Below are 21,796 nucleotides of genomic sequence, written 5' to 3' on the forward strand. Positions count from 1 at the left end.
TGTGTGTGTGTGTGTGTGTGTGTGTGTGTGTGTTTATAACCAATGTCTAGTCTGCATACCATTTAAAAGAAATGACAAACACTTATTGCTGAAGGGGCTCTAATACTGTAGGCCTCAACAGAGATTGGTGCTCCACTGGAGTAGACACTGTACAGACACACAGTAAGAGAAGGTCCTTGCCCTGGAAAGCTTACAATCTAAATAGACAAGAAGGATGAAAGGTGAGTAGAGCCCGGCTGGAAGATAATTCCATTTTGCAATAGCTTTTGAGGTTCTGAAGCTTGTTATTGTTCTGCATTGAACAAAACTAAAACCTTTAGAATGTTTTCGCAAGATGGAATTGTGTCAAAACATCTGTTTTGGGATCAAAAAGGTCAGGTTTTTTATTCGAGTGTCTCTCTCTTTCTCTAGAAGTGACTGGAGAGTCCACACTGGACCTCAGACACCTTCCTGGCAAAAACTCTGTTGAAACTGATAGGTTTCTGGAAATTTTTCCAGCTTTGGTGAAAAAAACATTGTCAAAAAGTGCTGACTAGCTCTAGTGATGTGGCCACAGGGAAGTGCAGTGACTTGCTCAGGGTTTCAGAGCAGGCCTCTGGCAGAGCTGGGGCAACAGAACAACAGACTCTTATCTACTGGACCAAGTTGCTTCCCAAAGAGATGTGCTTTTATTTTACTGTCTGTGCAATAGTTCAGCTTCTAACTAGTTCATGGCTGATCTCGCTCCATGATTTCTTTGTTTCACTCACTTGAATTTGAGAGATTCTGTTAGCTTTACTGGTAACAATAGGAAAAGCCATTCTCTAGAAAGAGATCTATGTCTATCCTTGCAAACCCACAAAGTATTGCTATTATCATTTATTATTTGTATTACTCTAGCATCTAGGAGTTGTAGTAGTGGGCCAGGATCCCATTGCACTAGGTGCTGTGCAAACACAGAAATACGTGTCCTTAAAATATTCATAGCCATTACTGCAGATAAAGTGCAGTTAATGCAGGGGAGCCTTAAATTACAATTCTAATATATCACGGAAAGAGTGTTGATAAAAAAGAAACAAAATGTGCTTTTCCTTTTTTTGACCATTCAGTAATTTCAAAATGATAGTTAAGTAATTTTAAAATAGCGGAGTGAGTGAAAAATAAATGCTGGTGCATTATTTCAGATATTGTAACAGTGACAATCAGACAGTTTTATTTACAAATTTCTCTTTGTTTTACAGGACATTTTGATTTGAATTTGGCAAATGCTTTTTCAGTTGAAGCTTGTACTCAAAATCAGATTTCATTTAGAACCAGCACTAGAATCAAATTTTCTTCCACTAGTGTTACAATATCAAGTTTTGAACCATTACTCCAAAGGATTAAGAACTATAGTATATCTAGGGGAAAACATTTACAATAGAATGGAAATGAATTTATGTGGTATTTGTGTGACTATCATATGTGCTTTCAAAGGATTTCTATTGTAATTCAAGATTAGTTGAGCATAAATTAATGGACTCTTAAAGTATTACCCAAAGCTTGTTATGCTAGACTATAGGAGCCTTCTTTAGAATGTTTTTTAATAATATCCACTACAAGGTCCCTGAAGACATAATATATTTCTAGGCTTAGTATTTCTTCATCAAATATTAAAATAGGTCAAGCAATTTTGCTTTAGTTCCTTTTCTGCTCCTTTTACTGCTGTAGGGTGCATTCCAAATAAAAGGAGCATAACATGGATTTACCAACTGTTGATTTTCCTGATTTGTTCCATTTTTTTTTTTTTTGTAATCTCTGCTGGGAGTGGAAGGATTTCAAATATATACTGAGGAAATCTGATAGTTACTAATTGAGTTAAGTTAGTCATTTTTTATATCAATAGAGAAATAAATTAGTAATTTCAGGGTCCAGTCTTGCAAACACATCTGAGCCATAATGATATTACTCACATGAGAACAGATTACAGTATAAGTGCTTGCATGATTCAGTCCCTAATAACTTATTTTGTGAATAATGCTGTGTGACTAACAGATTTTCTGGTTTGCTGGCGATTCTGAAAAAATTAAAACAATTTTTTTGGATTGAACCAAAAACAATTATTAATTAAATTTTTACCAATTCAAAAAGGAAATAAAAATCTGACAAAATTGAAGTGTTTTATTTTGATTCCAGTCAGCTTTTTGACTGAACTATTTTTTACACCTCACATTTTGTTTGAGCCATAATATGGACACAGCATTTTATGGTTCAATTTTATGGCCTGATCCAATCAGATTCTCACTATGATCTACATATTTTTAGAACAGTGCAAGGTTTTATTAGAATTAATCATTGGCCTAAACAAAATGCAGTAATATAAACTCAACATATTATCACAAAGGGTTTGAAAATTACATTTTTATAGGAGTATAAGGGAATGCGATGAATCAGATGGGCTTTATTTTATTATTGTAGGGATCAAGTTATTTATTATGAATGATCCATTTAATGCATATGTATGGAAGGATGAGAAAAGATCTCTATAGGTTTCAGAAATGAAATTTTTTCCCCAAGGTATTAAGGATATAATCACTGATATGAACAACTTGTTCTTACTATGTAAACTACAGCGATGGCATGAAAGTGTTCGACTACTCTGAAGCTTATGGTTAGAACTGTGCAAATAAGGGATTTTTTTGTCTGATAGCAATTTAGAAAAACAGAAAAACAACCAGTTTGGGTCAAACCAAAACCAAAATATTTTGAAATGTTTAGCAAAATGTGGGGGGAAATGGGGTCAACCAAAATGTTTTGTTTTGATTTCAAGCATGTTTAAATTACAAATTCTCAACAAAAATCATTTCAAATTGAAAAATAAAAATGTTGGGGTTTTTTGGAAAATGTCAAACAAAATGTTTAGATTTTTCAGAATTTTGTTAGGGTTTTTTCCTGACTGTAACAATTTGGCGAATTCTACATAAATTCACAATGTATTGGTCGACCCAAACTTGCATTTGCTGAAAAAGTTTTGGTCACAAAATTTCACTCAGCTCCAGTTGGGAGTAACAGCCACAAGCTGAGGCCCAACTCACCAATAGCTGAGGCATTGCTGACACACTTTGGACCTCAAATGGGCCATAGTCCTATTGGTATGGTGGGCTGGATCAAACCAGCATGGTCTTGGAGCCTACATGGCCTTGTGGCCTTTGTGGTCAAGCTAGGGCCCATGTAAAACTAAATGGGCTGTAGGGCCCAAAGTCTAAGACCATTTGTCATTGATGGAGCTGATATAGTGAATAGCAAGGATTAGCCCCTCAGCTATCCAATTATGTAGGAATAGAAACATGTGACTGAATCAGCTTGTAGCTCCTGGCAGCTTCGGTGAGTGTGTCAGCTACTTCATTATTTATCTATCGAGACTAATTTTTTTCTGTATCTGAGTCTCTATCAGTATAAGGCTATGTCTATACCATGAACCTTAAAGCAGCATATACTGCTGCAGCTGCGCTGCTGTAGGGTCTCCTGGGAGCTCTCCCGCCGGCATAATTAACCCCCCTCCCCCAGCGAGCGGCAGTAGCTATGTCGGCAGGAGATGCTCTCCCGCTGACATAGCGCTGTCCACACCAGCACTTTTGTTGGTGAAATTTATGTTGGTTGGGGATAGGGTGACCATATTTCCCTATGCTGAATATGGGCCACCTGGTAAAATTACTTGTAGTCAAGTGACTTCAACAACAAGCAGTCAGAACTATGCAGTACAAATGTTCAAATTAACATCAAGTTGACTGAGCCCCTGTTAAAAAGAAATACTGCCTAGTTGGATTCTTTTTATTTACCTTCTGATCTTTAAAGGCTTTAGGGTTCTCATAGGGAGGGGTGACACATACCCCCCTAACCTCCCTCCCCACATGGGAGAGGTGACACACACTCCTGTACACCTCTCTCACATTCGGGGTGACCGACTGACCCTCCCCTCCCTGCCCAGTGCTCTCCACCCTCCATGCCTGTCTGGGCCCCTGGGACGGATCCACCTCACCTGGTGCCATGTCTTCCTGAGGCAACACATGGAGGGGCACGCTGGGTCACATGCCCCCCCAGGTTTCTGCCAGGGTTCACATCAGAATGTGGCCAACCGCAGCCTTTTGGCACTGTGCGGGAGGGAAGGGATGGGAGCTTCTTCCAGCCATGGGGGTCGGGGTAGAGGGATGACCTGGCCTGTGTCTTTGCAGAGTTCATCTCTTCTTTCTGCACACTCCCTCCCCCCGGAGGCTGGAAGCAGCTTGTCCCTTCCTTTCCGCACAGTGTCGAAAGGCAACTAACACCTCCAGGCTGCTGCTGGCCACCGACATAACCCAGCTGCCTTGGGTACAGCGTGGGCAGGAAGGGGTTAAGCCCTAAGGATGCATTGTGCACCAGGGCCCAGGGAATCTGACTGTGGGGGCTTCAGCAAACCTGACCAGAGAGGTGGCTCAGCAGGGGAGCATGCCTAGGAGACAGAGCAGTCCCACGCTCCCTAGGGGCAGGACCCAGGGCTGGGGGAGGGTGGGGTGAAGAGGGTGCTAAGCCCCTGGCCATGGGGGCTGCTGTGGAATCTGAAGGGTCAGGACACGAACAGGCTGGAAATCGCTTCCCCTCCTGCCACTCCAGAGCTTAGCTGAGGGGCGGAGAGGTTTCCCCATGCCAGTGCTGTGCGGGGTTTTGGCACATGCAGGGCTTAGCTCTTCCTGGCCAGTGCTCTGGGCCAGAGTGTCTTGGGCTTTCCTGGGGTGTTGGCCCAGCCAGAGCCAGTGGGGGAAGGAAGGAGCCTCCTGGCCAGGCTGCTGGTGAGCTGAGTTCTACAACTAGGGGATGGTTCTCCACACACCCCTGGGAGGGGATGCACCCCACTGGGAGGGGGGACATGGAAGAGCAGCTGGGCTGGGGAGGGTGAAGGGGCAAATCAGGCTGAGGAAAGTTAGAGGGGGAGCACGTAAAAGTCCAATGAGTGGGCAGCAGAGGTGACATGTAACCAGCCGCCACCTGCCCGCACTTACCAGCCACCGCAGCTCACAGTGCACAGCCAGTGCCGGCTGGACATGGGCCGGGGGTAGGGCCCTGCTGGCCAAGAGCCCACACACAGCGGTGGCTGTGCTGACAGACCAGCAGGAGGATTGGCCGGCCCCACACGCTGCATCTTCACCCCACCACTGGCCTTGCACCCCCCATTGTCAGCCACTGGACCCCCCGGTTGGTGGGTGGCTGGGGAGCAGGGATCCGGCCAGCAGCAGGACCCACCAGTAGAGAAAATATGGGACAATTTGTCCATTTTTAAGAAGGAGTTGGGACACTTGCGGGAGGGTTTAAATATAGGACTGTCCCTTTAAAAATGGGATGTCTGGTCACCCTAGTCAGGGTTTACCCTCCCCAACTGACAAAAGTTTTGCCAACAAAAGTGCTAGTGTAGACAAAGCCTAAGCTACTTGCCACTATGATCTCTAAGAGTGCATATTGGTAATAATACCTTTCCTAATTAAATGTCAAATATTTTGATTGACATTTCCAGAGTGCTGCTGTGAATAAGCTTAGGCATGTTGTATTAAATGTCTTTGAGTGACTACACCCAGTGATTGCCCTCTCTTCATACAAATCATCCCCAAGATCCACCACTGAACCAAGGCCTACAAGAAACGAGTCAACAAAGACATTTATTTAATTTAAAAGGTCTCTGCTCTACCATAAAGTGCACTAGCATTTCCTGAGAAAGGGCCCCATTTAAAGCTTATGTTAGTTAATAGGATGACTCCACTGAGCTTTGGATCACATGATAATAGTGTAACCTCATGAATATGACCCCTTGTCTGTCCTTCTCATCCCCTTACTTCCTGCTTTATTACCTCTTTGTTGCATCTTGTCTGATTAAATTGCTAACTTTTTGGCATAGGGACTGTATTTTCTGATATTTGATCTGAGAGCACCTAGCACAATTTTGAATGCTCTAAAACAATAATTTTGATAAGTGAATATTCAGAACAAATATTTGAGTCTTCATGTTTAAATCAGAATTTTAAATCTTTGGAAAATTAATACAAGTGAACTTGACTTCTTATGAATGGCTATGACCCGACTATCCGATTCTGTTAAAGCTTGGGTATGCACATTTGTTGAGCTAAAAATAAATGTGCATAATTCTTTAAAGGTTATATGCAATTGCTTCGAAATTTGCCATCAGCTGTACTTGTCTGTATTAGTGTATCTCTGCTTGATACATTTTCATGTTGTAATTGTATGGTAATTGTTTGCGATTGTATCTGAGAGTTGTGTTTTTTATGTTGTAATTATATGATAATTGTCTGATTGTACTTTTATCAGAGATTTTAATGCTATTGTCTCCCAGGACATACTTGTAAACAAGCAAGTTATTTCAAGAAGTTGATGTGGGTTTGTAAATTAAATAAATAAAAAATGAGAGCATTGTCACAATGACAGCACACTGTGAATTATAGGAGAGTTTATTTTATCTTCTGGTTTAATGGTGAACAGTCTACATAAAAAAACTTCAGTAAAAGAGCATTGCATTGTGGTTATAGCCAAGAATGTGAGTATGCTATCATGTTTTATCATATTTATTCTCTGTTGATTAGTTCTATATCAAGGACCATATTCTAATCCTGTACCTTAATAGGCTCATGTAAGTCCAAATTTGCACACAAATGCTCAACCCAAGTAACTAGACTAGGATCTGGGCAGATGCACAGGAGATATGGGAAGATTATCTTCCCCCTGTCTGGGTGCTGGAGTGGCTGCAGAGCTATTCCCCCATCAACTTCAGAAGTAGCCTATATGTCAGTTACATGCCCTTACTGCTGAGCAGAGGAATGGAGGATTTGCTCAGTGATGGAGCCTCTGCCTTTGCCACTCCCTTCAGACCACCTGAAGACTCAATAAAAGTATTAAAGGAAGTTACTATAATTAATACAAATCACCATGGTTTTATGGAAAATAGATCCTGTCAAACTAACTTGATATCTTTTTTTTTTTTATGAGATTACAAGTTGGGTTGATAAAGGTAATAGTGTTGATGTAATATACTTAGACTTCTGTAAGGCATTTGAACTGGTACCAAACATCATTTTAATTCAAAAACTAGAATGATATAAAATCAACATGGCACATGTTAAATGGATTAAAAGCTGGCTAACTGATAGGTCTCAAAATATTATTGTAAAAGGGGAATAATCATCAAGTGGATGTGTTTCTAGTGAGGTCCTGCAGGGATCAGTTTTTAGCCATATGTATTTAACATTTTTATTCAATAACCTTGAAGAAAATATAAAATAATCACTGGAGATTGCAGATGTCAAGAATTGGGGGAGTGATAAATACTGAAGAGGACAAGTCACTGATTCAGAGCAATCCAGATTGCTCCATAAACTGGGCTCAAGCAAACAATATGCCAGAGGTAGTCAATAGGCGGACTGTGAGCCAAATCCAGACCGCCAGACTATGAAATCTTTTTATTATTGCTGTGTGAAAAATGAACAGGAGTACTTGTGGCACCTTAGAGACTAACAAATTTATTAGAGCATAAGCTTTTGTGGGCTACAACACGGCTGCTACTCTGAAACCTGTGTGAAAAATGTTTCTTGGGAGTCTGGATCTTGACTATACCTTAACCAAGAAATTTGGATCTTGACAAAAAATAACTGATTACCCCTGCAATATGCATTTTAATATGGATAAATGTAAATGCATATATTTAGGAACAAAGAATGTAGGGCATACTTACATGGTGGGAAACTCTATCCTGGGAAGCAGTGACTCTGAAAATAGTTTTCGGGGTCGTGATGGATAATCAGATGAACATGAGCTTCCGGAGTGATGATGTGGCCAAAATGGCTAATGTGTTCCTTGGATTTATAAACCTCTCTACTCCTACTTGAAATTCCCATTATTTACCTCTGTATTTGGCACTGGTATGATCAATGCTGGAATACTATGTCCCGTTCTGGAGTCCACAATTTAAGAAGCATGTTGATAAATTGGAGACGGTTAAGAAAAGAGCCACGAGGATTAAATGATTAACAAACATGCCTTATAGTGATAAACAAACTAGACTGAGCTCCTTGAGTCTAACAAAGAGAAGGTTAAGGGGTGGCTTGATTACAATCTATAAGTACCTACATGGGGAACAAATATTTGATAATGGGGTCTTCAGTCTAGCAGAGAAAGGTATAATGTGATCCAATGGCTGGAAGCAGAAGCTAGACAAATTCAGACTGGAAATACGGTGTACATTTTTAACTGTGAGGGTAATAACCATTGGAATAATTTACCAAGGGTCATGGTGGATCCTCCGTCACTTGCAATATCTTCATCAAGATTGGATGTTATTCTAAAAACTCTGCTATAGGGATTATTGTGGGGAAGTTCTATGGCCTGTGTTATGCAGGAGGTCAGACTAGAATATCACAATGGTCCTTGCTGTCCTTGGAATCTAAGAATCTAAGGCTCCACATCAGGCTATCCCTAAATCTTGTTCTCTCCCAAGCCTGCACTGTATAACTGCACTGGTTCTGGTGCCATCTGATTCCCTGAGGGTAGAGGAAGGATTTTCCCATACTTTTCAACATAAGCAATGTTTAAGAACCATATTCTGGCCAGCCCACCTGTGCACAGTATTACTGACCAGAGCAGGAATAATTGGAATGGAGATGGGGGTGCACAGTTGTCATTGGAGAGAGGTTGTACATTCACAAGTATTCAGAGCATGCCCTTCCCCATATGTTTGTACTTATCCCAGAACAGTATTCTGATCCTCCAGGTTTGGAGGGTTTGTTGCATGCCCTTTACAGATGGATCTTGTGGGGGAGCCAAAATCAAGGTGAGAAATTTTTAGTTCTGATGTTGCTTTTGCTTTTTCCCCCTTTCAGGATGTTTAGGTGTAATGATCTGCAAGAATTTGTGAAACTTAGCAATTAAAAAAAAAAAAAACCTAGGGGGCTAGCACTGCAAACTAAACTTAGTATCAGCGAACCACATGGTGCTTTTAAAAATGTAGAGGAGATAGTAAGTCTGTGCAGTAATAAGGTGCAATCCTTAGTCATTTAACTGTCTATGATATTTATAAGGCTGCATCACTAAACTAGAATATTCAGTTCTTGCCTATATGAGCACACAAATTCATTAACCCAAAATATAAGAAGCTCTGACATTTTTACTTTTAGTTATGAATTACTTTGCTTTTATTATTTTCTATTAGATGTAACTTTGTGTTTTATTAAAAAGGCTTATAATTTAGAGAAACAAAAGAAATTTACAAAAATAAAACAAAAAACCCAAGCACCCTTGACATGCTAAAGCATCTTCGGTTGGGAATGGGGCTAGTTCAGCTTATTTGTAATCTTTACAAAAATACTAGTACAATAAAATGCTCCAGTAATTTTAAATGAACTGAGATAATGTGACACAGTTCGCACTACTAAAAAGGAGCTACAAAAAATAAAATATTAAGAACACAATAAAACATACACAGACAATTGTTGATAAGTTTCCTATTCCCAACATTATTCTATTGTCAGACATTGCAGGGTAATTTAGGCTGTCTTGATTTGCTGCCATATACAAGAAAGAACTTTTTAATTAAAGCTATTTCTTTTTGGGATTAGGGAAGGGGGGGCTGCAAACCAAACAATAACACTAAACCTTTAACTGATTATCTAGTGTAACACTTAAAAATAGCATTACAAATGCACTGCCTAATTAAACTTCTTTCAAAATGTTCTCATTCTGTCACTTTTAAAAATAAACCTGGCACTAAACATTAAAGAACTGAACTATTAGGGTACTTTTTGAAACATTGAAATTAGCAGAATGAATTGTTTTAATATGTTTGTTTTTAAAAACAAAGTAGTAGTTAATGTCTTCATTTTTCTAAAAGGAAGATGCCAGGTTCAGAAAGTGAACAGACTTTTTGGCACACTATGCCAAACTGTTAAAATACATTTTTAAAAAACAATGTGATGGGGGCCTCTAATCACTGCAGGAGGGTGCCCCCTCCTGGCCATTCTAGGGATTAGGTCTGAGGCCAACATCCCTTCTTGCAGTTGCATGCTGTCTCTCACTCTTTGTCCAGGAGTTGCTGCTATCTCTTCATGACTCAGCCCTCCAGCCAGTTCACTCAGCATTCTCCCCAATTCCTGGGTATAGTCAGAGTCTCTGTCACTCCCACAGTGTACTAGACAGTCTTTCAGTTCACTACCCTGCTGAGGCCACTTCCCCAGTGGCAGGCAGGGGAACCCAGGCCCACCTCTACTCCAGGTGCCAGCCCAGGGACCCTACAACATACAGCTAAAGTCCACTCAGTCCCCAACCTTGCTGCTTACTCCCTAGGCTGCTCCCTTTGCCCTGCACTCTTGAGGATATGCCCTTCCTGCTGGGTTGGCTAGGTACCTACTTTTCCCCTAAGTTCACTCCTTCCTGCTCTATTAAACAGATAGTGACCACAGACTTCCTACCTGCCAGCCAGCCAGCCAGCCAGCCAGCCAGCCATCCTCATCCTCCTCCTTCTTCTTCTTCTTCTTCTTCTTATTATTATTACTACTACTGCTTGCTTGCTTGCTTGGTTTATACTAGCCTACCTCACTTCTGCTCAGGTGAGCTTTCTCCTAATTAGGGCTTTTCTTCCACCCTTAATTCCCCCATCTTGAAGCCTAATTGGCTTATTGGGCCCACCTGGCCCAATTCAGCTCTTGCAGGGCCAGTGTGGGGAGTACACCTCATCACAGATATATGCATGTAATTCTTAATACCTATTTTCACATTATTAAATTACTATTACAAGCATTTATGAAGCACCTGTAACCACAGTAGCTGGGTGCACTTTAGGTAGTTGTTAAGGGGTACATACCTCACACAGCTAATGAAAGAGTTAACAGAAGACAGAGCAATTAGTGCATCTGGTTGTACCTGGAGGGTGGGACAGGCCCTGAAGACCACCAGCTGGGAGCAGAACTGGGTAGAGGATATAAAGGAAGGAAGCCCAGATAAGAAGGGGCTGTAGAGAGAAAGGGGGAAGAGTACAGTAGAGCTGCTCTGGTTGCTAGGAAGTGAAGGCAGGGCCTAGAGATGGGTAGGTGTACCATTAACTCAGGGAGGGGCTGTGGGAAGGTGAAGATAGACTTATAGGGAGTCAGTGAGATATTTGCAACAGTAGATCTTAACTGTTTGCTACACTTTTCTAGACTAGAACCAAGAGGAGAGGGAGGTCCTGGGTTCCTGTACCAGCTCTCTAGGAAAGGTTGTATGGAAATATCTTGATATAGTAGTATTGAGTTGGGGGGTGGGTTCCCAGAGAGAAATCCCTAGGAGGCAGTGGCTTGAGCAGGAAGATAACTCTCCAGAGCCTGGGAAGGAGTCTATGACAAGTCTGTGGAGGAGTGAGCATGGGTAGGGGTGAAGAACTAGGTTCTGAGTTTAGTTTGCTGGACTCTCGGTTTATTGCAGAAGGGTGGGACTGAGGGTATCTCTATACTGCAATAAAATACCTACAGCTGGCCTAGGTCAGCTGATTCAGGCCTATGGGGCTGAGGCTGCAGGGCTATAAAACTGCAGTGGGATGTTCAGGATTGGGCTGGGGTCTGATCTCCCTGTGGGTTAGGAGGGGCTCAGTCTCTAGCCCAAGGCTGAGTATCTCATCACTGTTTTATAGCACCATGAGCCTGACCAGCTGCAGGTGTGTTATTGCTGTGTAGACATACCCTAAATGTGATGTGGCTGGAGGGCTGAGTCACAAGAACAGGCAGACCACTGCATGGCAGGAGTGGCTGTCAGCAGGGGGTGTTAAAGATGGAGATCCTGCTCTGCCACACCCAACCACTGTGGGCCATGCCTGTGAGGCATCCACTCTTTGATCGTATGATTGCTAACACCATTTCCCAAGAAGAGAGGTATTTACACCATCGTCCCTCATAGCACCAAACTAGATCAGCTTAGATGGAGAAAATCAGCCTCTTATACCCTGAGTAAGAATCTGGACCTGTCTATTTTGTAATCAGAGGTGTGATTGCAGCATGTGTAGATGTACCTGAGCTAGCTTTGAATAGCATGAATATCACTAGCAGTGAAACTGTAGTAGCACGTGTTAGCTGTCAAAGTATGTACCCAGGCTACATGGCAGGCATGGTGGCTTGCTTGTGATGCTGCCTCTTCACTGCTCTTGGTACCTGAACTAGCTAGATCAAAGCTAGCTCGGGTATGTCTACATGTGCTGCATTTGCAACCCCGACTACAGAATAGACATACCCTAAGGATGCTTTATGTGAATCTGGCAGCAGAAAGGTTCCTTAAAGTGGCCATTTATGAGACTGTGGCACTATGAGATGACATTTTATTCAGTGTGGTGCTATGGGAGTTGTCCCTGAGTAGCTTACAGGACAAGACTCTGCCTCTTAGAAGAACCTAACTTACTCCAGGGCCAAACCAACACCAGTTTCTGAATTGGGGAGCTGTAATCAGCCCCCTACTGGCATTGTCCTTTTTCCTTTCAGTGCAGGAAAGGAGGCTGCTTGAAGGTGTACTGAAGTGCAGAACGAGAACAAAATCCTTTAAAAGAGTTGGGGAGTGTGCCTTACAAAGACAACTGATGGCTAAAATATAAAGGCTAGCATAGGAAACGTTGGTATGCCAAAAATGAACACCCAAGACCTCCTTCACTGTATGTCCATAATTTAGTGTGTCATACTCATTACAATCTTTCATGTAAAGTATTAGCAGGATGTACAGCACAGTTATAACAACTATAAATCATGGAGACATTTTTCAATCCAAAAGTACTTGACTTAATCATCTGGTGTTGAGCACAGTGCATGTCACTGACTGATAGGAGGGAAGATGCATCTCAGTCACTTGGTCATTAACTTGTATAGAATAAACAAGGATCTCAGCTAGCAGCATTGCTGCCAAGCCTGTGGGTTTCCTGAAACTCTGGGTAGCCTTTCACAGCTGGTGGTTGAATTATTGTTTTTTAAAGGAGCCACAGGTAAATCATCATTCTGTTGGCTTTGGTATATTCACAGACATTTAAGGCCAGAAAGGTCCATTATGATCATGTAAATTGGTTAATTGTTCCAAGGGTTCTCATTACCCTCACAGTTCAAAATTTGCACCGTATTCCCTGTCTGAATTGATCTAGCTTCCAGCCATTGGATCATGTTATGTCATTGTTTGTTCGATCAAAGAGGCCTTTAACATGAAGTAATAATGTGTTCTTATAAAGTATGGACATTTTTTTTTTGTTGCAATTTAAACATTACACAACACTAACACCAACAGCCATGAGAACCTGGTGCTGGAGCTACAGGTGTGGGGTGTTGCGGGAGGGGCCCCTGATCTGAAGTGGCTTCCCTCATATACAGGGTTTACAGTTTGGTTCAATGGCTCTCAGCGCCCGCACTATACAAATTGTTCCAGCATCACTGGACTCAGGCACTCTGTAGTCCTGAGCCCTGCCTTGCAAAGTGGAGGACAGCTAACCTCTGGTCTTTGCAGCCACCTCCACGTATTTATGTAACTATAGCTGCTACAGGTACTTATAGATCATGATCAAGTCACCTCTTAATTTTTACATAAATAGATTGAGCTTCTTAAGTCCCTCACTGTAAGGCAGGTTTCCCAGACCTTGTATCATTCTTGTGGCTTATTTCTGAACAGTCTTGAGATTTTCACATTTTAAAAAGGAGATTGGACACCAGGCCTGGACACAGTATGCCAGTAATGCAGTGCACAGAGATGATACCATTGCCCTGTCTAGCTATTGCTATTTCTGTTCCCGGGGACTGCCCCAGTTGGCAGCAGAAAACATTAATCTTGGTCAGGTTGGGTCCAACAGGAGAGTTTGTTTGTCTTGATGATTTTTGTTTCTTGATTAATTATCAATTGAACAGTGCATCCATTCAGTACCTGATATTTTAGTGGTTTTTTTGGCTCCATGTTCTTTTTTGTATATAAGTTCCATACCTAATATTATGGCATAAAGGTTTTATCAGCCTGAGTTTGGATTGATCATGAAGGCATGAGTGGTTTGTGTAGGCCAGTGGTGGGCAATCTGCAGCCCGCGGGCCATATGTGGTCCATCAGGATAATCTGATTGCGGGCTGCAAGATGTTTTGCTGACGTTGACCATCCGCAGGCATGGCTCCCTACAGCTCCCAGTGGCCACGGTTCACTGTTCCAGGCCAATGGGAGCTGCAGGAAGTGGTGGGCTCAGGGTCGTGCTTCCCACAGCTCCCATTGGCCAGGACCAGAGAACCGCGGCCACTGGGAGCTGCTGGGGGCCATGCCAGTGGACGGTCAACATCAGCAAAATGTTTCGCAGCCAGCAATCAGATTACCCTGATGGGCTGCAGGTTGCCCACCACTGGTGTAGGCCCCCCCAGTGGCTTTCCTTAATACCTCATGTATAGCACTATGTGTGCTGCTTATTGCATACATTTCTAATTTCTGTAAGATGTATTTTAAAATGATTGATTCTTTTCATAACCATCCGCTTATGAAGCCAGGGTCCCTTAGTTATCATAAATCCAACTGTATGTTACTTTGAGGGAGAGGGAAATTATAAATAATCAATTTCAGAAACCTTTCAAAAATTATCTAAAACAGCTCTTCTATGCCTAAGGAAGTTAGCTTTAATGTCTGATATCTCAGGATTTCACATTGACCCTTAGGGAAGCTGGGAATCTCCCATTTCTAAAGATATAGCACTTCTATTTGTAGTCCTGTGAAATCCTGTAATACTGGACCTTAAATCTGTTACTGCTCCGGGTCTAAACATAGGTCTTAGGACAATATAAATTTGGGTGAAACTCTGCATTGTTTTATGACAAAAGTATTGTGATTTCTTTTAAAGTAGCTTTTGTAGCTTCTCAAAGGTTTGGCATGTTAAAAGTAGCCACAGACAAGGTAGATTAGTGGGCAGTGTGATAAAAATGATAAGAATACTTTCATATATCTATTTCTTTGACTGTTTTCCTATATGAATAGCTCACAAAGAGTTCATTGTGAATATATTTGTAATTTGAAGTCACCCTGGATTGTTTCTATTCCCTGATTGTATAATAGATGCCACTAATGAACACAGCATTCACTTTGTACATTACGCAATCAGATATAATCATTCAAAATTTGTTTTGAGCCAATATTCAAGAATTCAAACTTTAAATCTGCTTTTCACTTTTGATCATGCTAATAAAACTCAAGCACTTGCATGTTCATGGAAAGTAAGCATAAAACTATTGCAAACTTGGTCAAATCAAAATTAGTTTTCCAAAGAATATGGATGGAAAAAGCTTTCCTCTGCTAACACAGCTCTATTCACTGATATTTTGTGTGTGGAAGCACTACAGTATGAGGTTACTAACTGGCATTTCATAAAAGTTCACTTTACTTATATACCATTTATTGTACACCAATAAATGACAAGTGTCTAGGCCTAGTCCACAGTCTGTGGATGACCATTTCTTTTCAGCATAAGAAACGTAGCTGTGATATTCACAGGAATATTAAGGAATAGCTTCTGTTCTTATGTAGACAATAATTTTTCATTCCTATGAAGTCCTTTGCTTGAAGACAGCAACCATCCAAAGTGTGGGGCATTGGCTCTGTCCTTCAGCTAAGACTTATCACAAATGCTTAGCTTTGGAGACAACTGGGTTGTGTTTACTATACACAATTAAATATGCCTTGCCCAATTAAAAAAATCATGTTCATAAAATAAAATCCAGAAAATCACTAATACAGTGTTTATAGCCATTGTGATATATCTATAGCATATGATAAAGACCTTGAAAGATTTCAATATCTTTCCACTTTGATTTCTTCCACTGGAGAGACACTCTTTGAGAAAGGGCTTGTTAAATTTTAGTTTGACTCAGGGTGCTTTTTCATATTCTTTATGATCAGTCTAAAGTGCACTCTCTAGTGAGTAGCTTGATTAATGATATAATCCTGTACAAAGTAATCAGATTATATTGATACTTATCAGGCAGAAAAATAAGGTTAAAAACAGAGGAAGGGGGCTAGCTCTCACTAAGTGGTCAGTCTGTTTCCATGGTTACCAACCAGATGTTAAGATTTAAGTCGGGGGATGCCTGCACTCCCTCTTAATTTACTAAGCTATCTAAAGAGCACACTTCCATAAACATGTGCTATCTAGCTAGATTACATACAGATGATCATTATTATTAATTATTTGTATTCTGTAGAGCTAAGGAGCCCTAGTGATGGACCAGACCCCTATTATATTAGATGCTGTGCAAAAATATTCTCCGTTACCTATGCAACCACTCTAGGCCATTTGGCTAGTTACAAAACTGTTTTCTGTATGGTTAGTTTTATTTCCAGTACATACAAATTCTAATTTCACCTAATCATTCTTTTCAGTGTCTAAATCTAGTTTAATTATTTCAAATAATGCTTGTGGTAAATTTAGCTTTTTTTGCATATTTGGAAATGATCCAATGAGAGCAGTATTTTCCCCACAAAATTACATGAAAGGTTTTTGTTGAAAAAATGAAAAACTTCAGAAAAATTTTCAAACAAAATGTAAAATGTTAATTCTTTTTGAGTTATGTGTGAAATGTACTTATTTTAAACCCTTTTTCACTCAGGGTGAAAAAGAGGCAGGGGGAGTAAAAGTGAGAGAATTTTTCCCATCTACTTAACCCTAAAGTTCTTAACTGGTGTTAACTCCAGGAGTTTGCTCACCAAGGTTGTTGGGGGTAGATTTTCAGGTAAGTAGCCTGGCTTGTATTGTTTGATTCAATATCAGTGTTAGTTAATTTACAGAATGTGTCAAAACAACTATCCTAGACTGACATTCTTCCTCTGTTTATCTGGAGCATCCAGCACACAATTCTAAAGTAGCTGGATGATTGGCAGGTCATCTTTAAGTACTTGTGTCTACTCTATGGCTTTTTATACCAGTCTGGCTTTTTAATATGCTGAACTATCTAATGCTGAAAATGCAGTGAAGAAAATCTCAAACATCACCAGCCAAGGCTAGATCTACTTATTTAGCTGCCAGAATTCAGCAGTGAAGCAGCAAAAGGGACTTCACAGCAGGCAGTTTATGCTAGCAAATGCCACACAAGCGAACTGTGAATAGGCTAGCAGGCAACACCAGATGTGCTATCTAAACGGATTAGGTGGGCCAGTTAACTATTATTAGGAGTCACTGCAATTCATTTAAGTGAATCTGTTCTTTTGGCAATCATCCCGAGAAGCAGACATTTATTTTGGTCAAAATGCTTGTGGTAGCAAAGCACTTCAGATCAAATATGATCTACCTCCCGTCTATTAGCCTGAAGCTCAAACCATCCTATTTTTCTTTTTGGGGTGAATAATTCATAATCACTATTTTTGCCATTGTGGTGTTTGTCCAATCTGTGGAGTGCACCAGACTTGTCAGAGTGGCATTTTGCAGGGCAAGAAAGCATCAGCGTAGATGGGAAAGCTGCAGAAGCTGCAGAAAATAGTGTAAAAAGAACAGGAGTACTTGTGGCACCTTAGAGACTAACAAATTTATTAGTCTCTAAGGTGCCACAAGTACTCCTGTTCTTTTTGCGGATACAGACTAACACGGCTGCTACTCTGAAACCAGAAAATAGTGTGAGAGTCTATTCTGCAGTGCTTCCTGCTTAACTGGAAACATCAGGACAGAGCTGGTCCTTCTAAGATTTCAAATCCTATACATCTCCATACTTTTGAGAGAGCTTATCTGAAACACACTGAACCAAACCTGCTGAATCTCTTGACATTTATCATCATTATTAATTGGGAAGGCCTATGGTCTACAGGGTTTAATCCTTTCCTGCAAACCACATTTTGCCTATTACAAATGTTTCATTTACTTTGAAGAGTCATGTTTGAAGCCCGGAATGGGCTGAAATCCTGGTGGCATTGAAGTCAATCACAAGACTCCCATTGATTTCAAAACAATCAGGATTTCACCTGTGGATTCTCGGTACATAATTATTGGTAGTGCTTTTTCATTCCCAACATCAGATTCCAGATGAATGCCAAAGCTATTTACTTGGCCATCTCTCTGAATAAATAGTTTCTCAAAGCAGTTTCAGTGCTTTCTAGTAGTCAAGCATCTGTTCAAGCTACTCTGATCTGATTGTCCTCAGTTAAAGTCCTGAAATTGGAGAACATTTTCATGGGTACCTGAAGGAAATTGCCTGGCCAAATGCTACAGCCTTTAGCTGCAAATTGAATGTTCCTTTCTTACTACCCAATATTTGAGCTATTTGAGTCACATTAGGCCGTCGCTCATTCTTGCATTTGCCAATTTACTCAAAGGATCCTGACATTCTTTATCGTGGGTTGGTTCCTTCAAGAACTGCTTTTTAATTTTATTTTTGTAATTGTCTTTTATGGCCTTTATCATAGGATTATTTCTAGACCAAAGCTTCAGATCCTGACCTATTAAATTAAGAAGCAACATATTACTCCTATTCTAGCAAATCTCTGATGGTTTCCAGTTCTGATTAGGGTTTTTATGTTTTTTTTAGTCCCTGGCCTGTCTCCACTTCTTGGCACTCCATATTTGCAAACTGCACTTTTTACCGATTATAAAAACCCTTAGAGAACAGTCTTTCATTAGGGCTTTTGGATACACTTTGTGGTATATTACACTTTTTTACTTCATGCTTACAATCTGATTTAAGTGATCAGATGAATTTAATGTGGTCAGCTATGAAAATAAGCATTTTTTAAAACTTGCTTAGCCTCTTGTTAGACAGATGGGTCTATGTTTTCCAAAGTGATTAATGATTTTGCGTGCTCAACTTGAGAACCCTTAAAGAGCCTGATTTTCAAGCACCCTTGTAAATGTCTCAAATTGGGCACCCATAATCATTAATCAGTTTGGAAAATCTTGGTCATGGAATTCATTTTAGTGAGACTTTGTGCTTCTTACTGGGTGGAGGGATTGCAAACACTAACAATATATACACAGAGGGGCATCTTTATTATTATTAACCATAAGAAAATAAAAGAGGGACCAGGATTGAGGGAAAATTGCAGGTGTCAGCTGCTATTTTTACCTGTTTTCAAAACTGTTTCCAAAACCGCACTTTCCCCTAAGACACCTAAAACACCACTCTACAGATGCAAATCCCCATTTGCATGGACAGATGGTTTTGCTTGCACAAATGGGTGTGCGTGCAAATTTTCCATATGAGCCGTTTTGCAAATTTGGTGCCCATATGAGACAACATTCTTTGTCCTCCTGCTGATGTCTTTATTTGAAGTGGTCTTGAAAATGAGAGGGAGCCACAGCCACACCCACACCACCCCTCATCAAGAAGTAGGCAATGTGTCCTCCTTTGGTCTGAAGGATTGGGGCCCAAACAATCTGATACTGAAATTGATTCTATCCATGTGGGGGAAAATTCATTTCTGTGCAGAGGATCAGCTGGAGGTCTAAACACCATTCAAGGCCTATTATACCTTGTGTCTGGTGCTGTTTCTCTGTATAGGGCTGAATTTCACTCATGACTATAAACGTATAGTCTTGGTTTGCATAGTACTTTATCCATTTAGTTCCCTATCCTGCAACTGCTAGCAAATGGACATTGACTTCAATGGAGCTCCGTGTGGGCTCAACATCCTGCCCGCAATCTATTAGCTGCCACTACCAATAAGTAGCAAAATTATTATTTTAATGTCTGTTCTTCTGTTGGCTTTGGTGTTAGCTGTTAGTTCCTTTTCATTATTTGTCATTTTGGATAAGACTCTGAGAATTAGGAGGATATAAATTCTCAGAACCAAAGGTTTTCATCATGTATGTGTCTCAAAATGCTATGGTGTCTCCAAGATGTGACTTAACTGTTAATTACTAATTGTTTGAGCATTAAATTTAATAAATAAATTTTTGAGTAATGGAAGATGTTTGCTCAACTCTGGTTTTACCAGTGTAACAATGTCAGTAATTCATCAAATACTTGATAGCAAAATAGGTCCTTGAATGTATTTATGAGCACTCTCTGAGGTCAGTGGAAGGTTCACATGAAGAACTGAACAAATATTTTTGTCCCTGTTGTTTTGTAAACCAGTGCATCTAGGGCCTGATCCTATGCTCACTGAAATAATTCCAGATGCCATTTTTTTCCTGTTGGTTTCGGGGTTTTTTGTTACATGGGTTGAATAGGAGAAGCAGAACCTAGCGTTTGCTTTGTTTCAGGTTTCTGCTCTTTTGGACTGTTCAAAAGCTGCTAAGAGTTGAATACTGATGAAGTGAAAAGGTATTTCTGAAATTAGAGGTTTTATATTCAAAATATAATATTGAGCACATTGTTTTGCAAAATTGATGTTTAATGTAGAGTCCCACAGCTTTGGCCTAAAACGTTTCTTTAAATGAAAGGAAAAGGTATCATTTAACACTCTTCCACAATGTGTATGGTGCATGCCAATACCCAATTATCTCATTACTTCATCATTAATCTATACTGGTGACTTTGTGGATAAGCATCAACAGAACTGGAAGGACAAATGGTTGATCCTGTTTGTACTGGAGGTCCAACACACTTGGTACTATACAGTTAAAGAATGAGAGAAGATTATGAATTTAATTTTGAACATTTTGGGCCATATTTTTAACATAATTTAGGCATGTAAAGATGCAGGTAGACACCTAGTGGGACTTTCAAATGCACCTAGGTGCCTAACTCCTATTGGGCACTTTTGAAAATCCCACTAGTCACCTAAAGATGCAAATAGGCAACTTATTACCATTAACAATGTGGCCCTTTGTGTGTTGAATGATTCTAAACTTGACTGGGTTTGTAGAAATATAAAATTATCAATTAATACTTTTAAGAGCTATGCCTTAAATATCATGTTTAAGTGTCAGTTACTGAGGATGATAAAGAATTTAAACACTTCAAGTAGTGATAATAAATTATTTGTTCACTGATGCTTAATTAAATAATCTGTAGAATTTTAATGTTTCAATGACATTACCATTTTTCTTATGTATATTTAAGTTGAGAACAAAGCAACAAGATTTTTCTTTCAGTCTTATTAGTCATCACTTTCTCTAGTAAACTAATATTTCCCATGTAATGTTATTTAGGTGTGTTTAAGATTGAAAATATCAAGATTTATATTCAACTGATGTAAAACTTTCTGCATAAAATAGAGGAAAGTTGTTATAAGGGAAAGTTGTAGACAGATGTAACATATGTTCAATGTCTATATCCAGCTAATAATAATAGATCACTAATATAGTAGAAATGTAATGGTTTTGTAAATATCCTAGCTGTTGCTAACGCCCTGCTCAGCTGTACAAATATTTTAATAATAGACCAAATATTTGGTCCTTAGTTGAGAGAAACTCCCATTTAAATACATATAGAGCTGGTTGAAATTTCTTGTACGGGAACATTTCCTTCAAAAATACAGTTATGTTGAAACTTAAATTTTTCACAGGAAAAGATCAAATCCAATATAAATTACAATTTTCCCACAAGAAGTGTTGAAACAACGACTTTGGTTTTGAGTTGACATTTGGAAATTAAATGACAGTTTTCATTTAGTATCAATATAAAATATTGCTTCATTTTGATCTTTTTTGCTTAAAATGTAAATATAGTTTTTTTATTTCAAAACGTTGATTTGAAATTACAGTGACTAGGTCCAGAATTTGTTATGCCTGTTTTGTTTACCTCCAAATATAATCAAACATCTGTTTTGGCTACACTTAAAAATCACCATAATATATACCCTACACAAATAACTGAAAAGGGCTAGCAGCTTTTTTGTATAATTTACCAACAATAGTGCAGAAAATGTATAGCTC

Source organism: Terrapene carolina, unplaced genomic scaffold (genome assembly GCF_002925995.2).
Source record: "Terrapene carolina triunguis isolate 2854851 unplaced genomic scaffold, T_m_triunguis-2.0 Scaffold58, whole genome shotgun sequence".
NCBI classification, from domain to species: domain Eukaryota; kingdom Metazoa; phylum Chordata; order Testudines; family Emydidae; genus Terrapene; species Terrapene triunguis.